We start from the raw sequence: 7,241 nt of genomic DNA, 5'->3' as shown, positions 1-7,241 counted from the left end.
TTTAGAAAAGGCTGCCATGCTTTATAGAATTTTGCAGTTGATCCTGCTAACATACATCTCATCTTCTCCATATGTAAAAACCTCATAATGTCTGCAATCCACTGCTCATGAGTGGGAGGGGATTCCTGTTTCCACCTCAAAAGTATAAGACGTCGTGCAAGTAGAGAAGCAAATGCAATAGCGTTTGAATAATATTTAGAAATATGAGTGTTTTGGGGAGTCACTCCAAAAAGTACTTGTTTTTTTGATTGCTTTGTGCAACATTGTGTAAGTCCTGAGTGTAAAAGAAAGGCAAGGAAAAATATATATAGAAAGAAATATTGTATACGGTGTTACATAATTCACATTGAAAACGCATCTACTTTAATTTGGAGTTTAACCCGTAAAAACCCAAACATCCATCAATGCTAAAAAATCATTGACTGATCTAAAATGTTTAATACCTGTTGATCCACTAATCCTATCAATCCATGTGAATAATTGGTGTAAAATACAGTTATTCATCTTTTCATGGTCATCAGATATGACCCATTTGGACTTTCAGAGGCTCCGTAGTTACCATGGAAACACCATCATCTTCTACAATAGGGATTCCCAAAGTGGGGTACGTGTACTCCACCCCCAGGGGTACTAATCTAGGGGGTACTTGAAATTTTTTTTGGAAAAATACATTAAATAAGTCATCATGTACTGAATACAGAATAAAAAATTATGAGAATTAATGCTGAAATATAAAACACAATAAATACATTCACATAATAGTTTTACTGTCAATCATCCTGTTTAAGCTTTGGTAATGTTTTAAGAACATTTCTATTTTCTATTATTCAAAATGAGTTTATTTGAGTAGCTAAGTAATTATTCTTTGTTGATGAAAGGTTCATTTATTAATTAATGACCTGTAAATGTTGTATTTGTTTAATCATAATAATTTCACGTTGTTGAATGATTTAGTTAAATGTTCAAACAGTAATTTCATGTGTTTATATTGTAAGACAATAATCCTGTTTTACATAGTGAATACATTGCTGCTGTGTCTGGGCTGGAACCAATGTTTGTTAGATTGCGCTGCTACGGCAGAACTGAATGAAACTCTACGTTGAAGAGCATGGCTTAAGGTGTATGAAGGAACTCTCCCTCATGACAAGTGGCCAACGAGTTCTCATGGCATGAAAGACGGGAGGAGAGAGAAATAAATGCCAGTTTTAAAAGGAACCGATCCGTGTCTGTTGTGACGAGAGCTACAATGTCCAATTTATTTATTATTCTTATCAATGAAAGTGGGCACTTTTCAGTTTATATTTTTGCCCACAGAATGGACTCTATGCACACCCCCACTACTTCCTGACCTTCAGGTGGATTCTTTATTTCCTGTCTTTCATTATTGGACACATTGATTAATCCAGGTGTGTCTGCTACTTCTTGTTGTGACTACTGATTAATTAGACACACCTGATTAATCAGTGTGTCCAATAATGAAAGACAGGAAATAAAGGACCCACCTGAAGTTCAGGAAGTAGTGGAGCTGTGCAGAGTCCATTTACGAGAAAAATGTTTTTCATTTTATTTTTATATATTACAGTTAAATATATGTTGTTTACAAAGTGTTGAAAATATAACCATACACCTTTGGCACAGGAACACATTTTGCCTCATTTTTTTTCAATCCAAAAGGCTGAAGTTGGATACTTTGCTAAAAAAGTATGTTCATGTTTGCTGCGGTATTATATTATTTGTGAGATGTGTGTGATGCTGCTGCTACACTGTAATTTCCCAGTTTGGGATAAACAAAGTCAATCTATCTATCTATCTATCTATCTATCTATCTATCTATCTATCTATCTATCTATCTATCTATCTATCTATCTATCTATCTATCTATCTATCTATCTATCTATCTATCTATCTATCTATCTATCTACAGGGGTTGGACAAAATAATGGAAACACCTTACAAAATCAACAAAATATAATTTAATATGGTGTAGGTCCGCCTTTTGCGGCAATTACAGCCTCAATTCTCCGAGGTATTGATTCATACAACTTGTGAATTGTTTCCAAAGGAATTTTAAGCCATTCTTCAGTTAGAATACCCTCCAACTCTTTTGGAGACGATGGCGGTGGAAATCGACGTCTTACTTGAATCTCTAAAACTGACCATAAATGCTCAATAATGTTGAGGTCTGGGGACTGTGCCGGCCATACGAGATGCTCAACTTCATTAGAATGTTCCTCATGCCATTCTTTAATAGTTCTAGCTGTATGGATTGGGGCATTATCATCTTGAGGTGAAGGTGTTTCCATTATTTTGTCCAACCCCTCTATCTATCTATCTATCTATCTATCTATCTATCTATCTATCTATCTATCTATCTATCTATCTATCTATCTATCTATCTATCTATCTATCTATCTATCTATCTATCTATCTATCTATCTATCTATCTATCTATCTATCTATCTATCTATCTGTTCGTCCGTCCATCTGTCCATCCGTCAGGGGGTACTCCACTGTAAAAAGTTTGAGAACCACTGGTCCACAACATTGATTCACCAGTAAAACCAATGGAGTTTGATCAATGACAGCGGATGGAGACACTTGTTTTTATTATTAATTAATTGATACCTTTTACTGAAAAATTCACTTTTTCTTCACTTTTCTCTGTTTCTGACCCTCAACTTAAATCTGAGCTTTTATGAACATCTACATGATCAGTACAGTAAATATAGGAACATATGTCATTTTCACTTAGAAATGCAAAACGCAGAGCATAATATTAGAAGAAATGGTGACAAATCACTAAAGAAATGTTCATTTGGGGACTGTCATAAAAGTAGCACTGGGTCCTTACAGGTTAATGCTGCTGTTGTTATGTTCTATAGCATAATGTTAAGGTAATGTGGTTTGAAGTATCATAAGCCGAAGCCTATTTTCACTCATTTTCTTACCCTCTTCCCTTTATTCTCTATGCATTAGAGTACAATTGGTTTGGATGAAGCCACTACATTTTTGTGTCTTTGTTGTTTTTCTTAAGCATCAGCCAAAATGGTGATTTGTACCCTCTAACTACCTTAACAGGAAATATGCTTCAAAACAACTGGATGAATTGATTCTGAAAAATATGCTCGAGTGCATATAAGTGTTTGTAGAATACTCCCGGACGCTGTTTTTGCATTTTAACCTGAATACTTCCCACAGTGAACCTAATGGAAACCCTGCTGCCGGTGATTGTCGGAGTGTTTGTCATCAGATGAAGACTATATAAAGTAGCCGCTGTATTTTAAGTATACACAGTTGTTGCACCTGCCTTTACTCAAGCTCTAATTTTGTTTTTGGCCACCGGTCAAATATAACAGCTGTATACTTTGCAGGTTCAGTGAACTCTAGCAGCGCCTGGCAGCCAGTTCCTTCCTCTGGGAAAGGATCATAATTAGAAACATTTTGGGTCATCTTGAGAAAAGAGCCATATGTGAAGAAATAGGAGAAGATGGAAGAAGAACCATCTGAGTTTATATTCATATACAACTGAACTGAAAATCACACCTGCATTGTGTTGTCAACAGACCATAATTTGTGATTTCCTTTTGTTGCAAGGGAATGAAATATGGGTAAATCCACCCCAAATTATTAGATTTCAGAAAATGATCCTGACAGCAATCATACTTTCAGCATCATATTTTATTTATTTTACCTTTATTTAACTAGGAAGTCCCATTGAAATAAGGAATCCCCAACCCAGTGTTTTTCAACCTTTGGGTCGGGACCCCACGTGGGGTCGCCTGGAATTCAAGTGAAATTGCTAGTAATTGATAAAAATAAAAACTTACTAATAAAAAGTATATGGTGAGTTGAGAGAGACAATCACAACACATAAAAGACATGACAAACTGAAGCTGAAACTGAAGCACTGTGATTCTGTTTATCTGTCAAATGTTCATTGTGGTCAGTTTCAGATGCTGCAGCTCTTTCATAATTCATAGTTTGAGTTCTTGTTTGTTCAGTATTAATTGTCAGCCTTATAAATCCAAGCTGGACTGACCAATATCTTGACCAAGGAAAATCAAATTCTCCCTTTGTGCCGTAATCTACACCTGGCCTTTCTGCCTCCGTCCATAATAATATACATTATATAGACTAAATGTCGTCTAAAATAAATGTTTTCATGCAAAACAACTTATACCAAGGTTAATAAAGTATTATAAGTGTAGGCATAATGTATAATAAATTCTGCTTTCATAATGTCATAATGACCAGAATTGCTCTGATGTGCACAAAATCATTTTATTTATGTATTTACAGTTTTCATATTAATTTTGTAACTGTGGATCTTCTTTTACAGAAGTTAAAGACATCCTGTACCTTTGAACATTTCTCCATACCCCATTTTCAAAGCCCCAACATCTCAAAAATAAAGCTATCAAGATGTCAAGATATGAGGCTGAAATTTCATTATTTTGTGAATGTGAGTGGGTCAGTTGGGAGGCCTCCAGCGATCTCACATGGACTGATCCAGATATCACTGAAGGATTGACTCTTCTGTCTGTCTGTCTTCAATGGGTAGGAGATAAGTGGGGTCGACTGTGGATCAGAAAAATCCAGGAATTTTCCACTCCAGAGCCTGGAGATTGTACCCTGAGTCCCATAGGAGGTTGGCAACAAAAGCACTTTGGTTAGGGTTTAATATGAGATTAAACAAAAAATATTAATAAAATACTAATAATTACATTGCATGGCATTGTGTTCATTACCTTTTCATAGATAATAATAATAATAATAATGATAATAATAATAATAATAATAATAATAATAATCTGAACCCGCTTTATCCTCACTAGGGTCATGGGGGTCGCTTGGAGCCTATCCCAGCTATACTAGTCAACATTTGCTAGGGATCAGTTTTATATTTGCACAATAATTGATGTTGTATAATATTTTGGGTGACTTCACATATTATGTGTGTACTTTGGCTAGTCATGTAAAGAAAAATGGACCAAAAGGTAAAAAAACAAATTTTTATTGCACTTTCAGGCAAAAGGGTTACAACCCTAGAAATCAGAGTTCACAACAATTACTCTTCCAATTTTGTTTTCACTGAAACCACTCAGAATGCTCTGAAACACATACGGTGTGATGTCAATAATGTGTGTGGCCACCATCCACATCCGCAGGCTGTACTCCACTGGGAAAATAAACTGTCAAGTTTCCAGAATTACACCCCCGAATATAGCAAAGTTATAGTCCTGATCCCTAGCAAATGTTGACTAGTTGTACATAGGGTCGAAGGCGGGGTTCACCCTGGACATTTCACCAGTTCATCGCAGGGCTGAACATATAGAGACAAACAATCACTCTCATATTCACACCTATGGGCAATTTAGATTAACCAATTAACCTATCAGTGCATGTGTTTGGATTGTGGGAGGAAACCGGAGTACCCGGAGAGAACCTATGCAGACATGGGGAGAACATGCAAACTCCACACAGACAGAGAAAGGTAAACCTACTCCCTTGAATTTAGTTGCATATTATTCAAATTTATTTACTGAAAACAAAAACCTTAAGACCTCAACTTAACATCCAAACCTAAACATCTCTAACAAACACCTGGAAATCATTCTAATATTTTAATCAAAATTACATTATTATGTTGAAACAAAACATAATGTTGCAGGCAGTACATTTATAACAACACAACACAGACGCAGTTACAATTTAGTTGCAAATGAACACAGCTTAACAGTCAGAAGAAAAAAAAAAAGATAGAAATTAGATGTTCTTTCAGTCTAAGCTGTTATGACAAAGACAGAATACATTTACTGAGGTTCCACAGTGAATATGTGGGGTGGGCTTTGTAATGAAAGGGATACACCACTGCCTCTGGTTCTGTCTTTTTTCTTTCACCTCAGACACTGGGCGCTTTGGGGTCGTCTGATCTATGGTGATGCCCTGAGTGACAGAAAGCCTTAGAGGTCCTAAAATAACCACAGCCCACAGGCCGATATCCTCCCTGTCCCCTTTAGACAGACAATTAGACAAACACACAGGCATACACTGCTCTCCTCAGTTGTCACTGCTTCATTGTCTTCCCATTAGGAACTGTAACATGCACCCTGAGGCCCTGAGGACAGTCAGGATATTACAAGGAGTGTCACTCTTTTTCTCTCATGTGTCTCCAGCCCCTGTCGTTCCCGTGGTATTTTCAACATGGCCTCAGGTGATGCAGTATAGTGACCCATTAGAAAGTCACTTTATTCACCAAACTAATAGCTTAACGTGCATCAGTAGCTTCCATCGCCTCAGGCAGTCGCTACTAGTGTGTGTCTTCATGATCCAAATACATAAATCGGTCAGTGTTGTATTCACCACTTATAACAATTACAAATGTATTAGAGTCCATGTTACTGTCAAGAATGATGAAAAAAGAGCAGAAGACAGTTTTAAAAATAGATAATATACTTCAACTTGTGTCATTTAACTATAACCACATGTAATGTACATGACTGAAATTTAGCACAGGCTCTAGTTTGAAAACTTCAAACTCCAGCGTTAATAACTCAAATAACTTCTGTATTTACTCTAGAAATACTGAGTAGTACTCAAACCCTGAGATGTAGTCCAGGGTATACACCGTATACCTACTTATTTTTCCGTCATCATTGCGTAGACCCACTTCTAAATCCCCCTGATGCGCACCATTCAGTCGTATCGGAGCCAAGTTGCCCATTTTTCTCCTAGGATGGTGAAGCCATGACCTGCCCTACTCTGCCTCTAATTGGCCAGTACTCGCTGGTGTCACTGATTAGATTGGTTAACTTTAGACATGAGGACTGATGAGCCAATCAGAGGCAAAGTAGCCAGAGTAACCCTAACCCATGATTTTCTCTCATATTGAATACTGTAGAACTTCCTCATCACTTGCTGCTGGCACATCACTCAAACCCATAGAATCACTTTTTTTAAAAAGCCATAAAAATATTTGATAAAAAAAACATTTAATTTTCACCACTGCATTGTTTTAGATAAATATACATTTCTTAATTTTAATAATTTTGTGAATTTTAAAAATGCTTGCCTGATATATGAAGTCTTGCATGGACTTGCCCCTCCTCCCGTTTATCAAATCCCGCTCTGTCAGTGGGAGGGGCCACCAGGGCCACAGCTCGAGGAGACTGTGAGGTGCCACGCAGGTGCACTACATTTGGACAAACTGTACTTTCAGTCACTGGGACTGAATATTGGAA

The sequence above is a fragment of the Sphaeramia orbicularis genome, chromosome 3 (assembly GCF_902148855.1).
Source record: "Sphaeramia orbicularis chromosome 3, fSphaOr1.1, whole genome shotgun sequence".
NCBI lineage: Eukaryota > Metazoa > Chordata > Actinopteri > Kurtiformes > Apogonidae > Sphaeramia > Sphaeramia orbicularis.
This window is presented reverse-complemented; position numbering follows the sequence as displayed.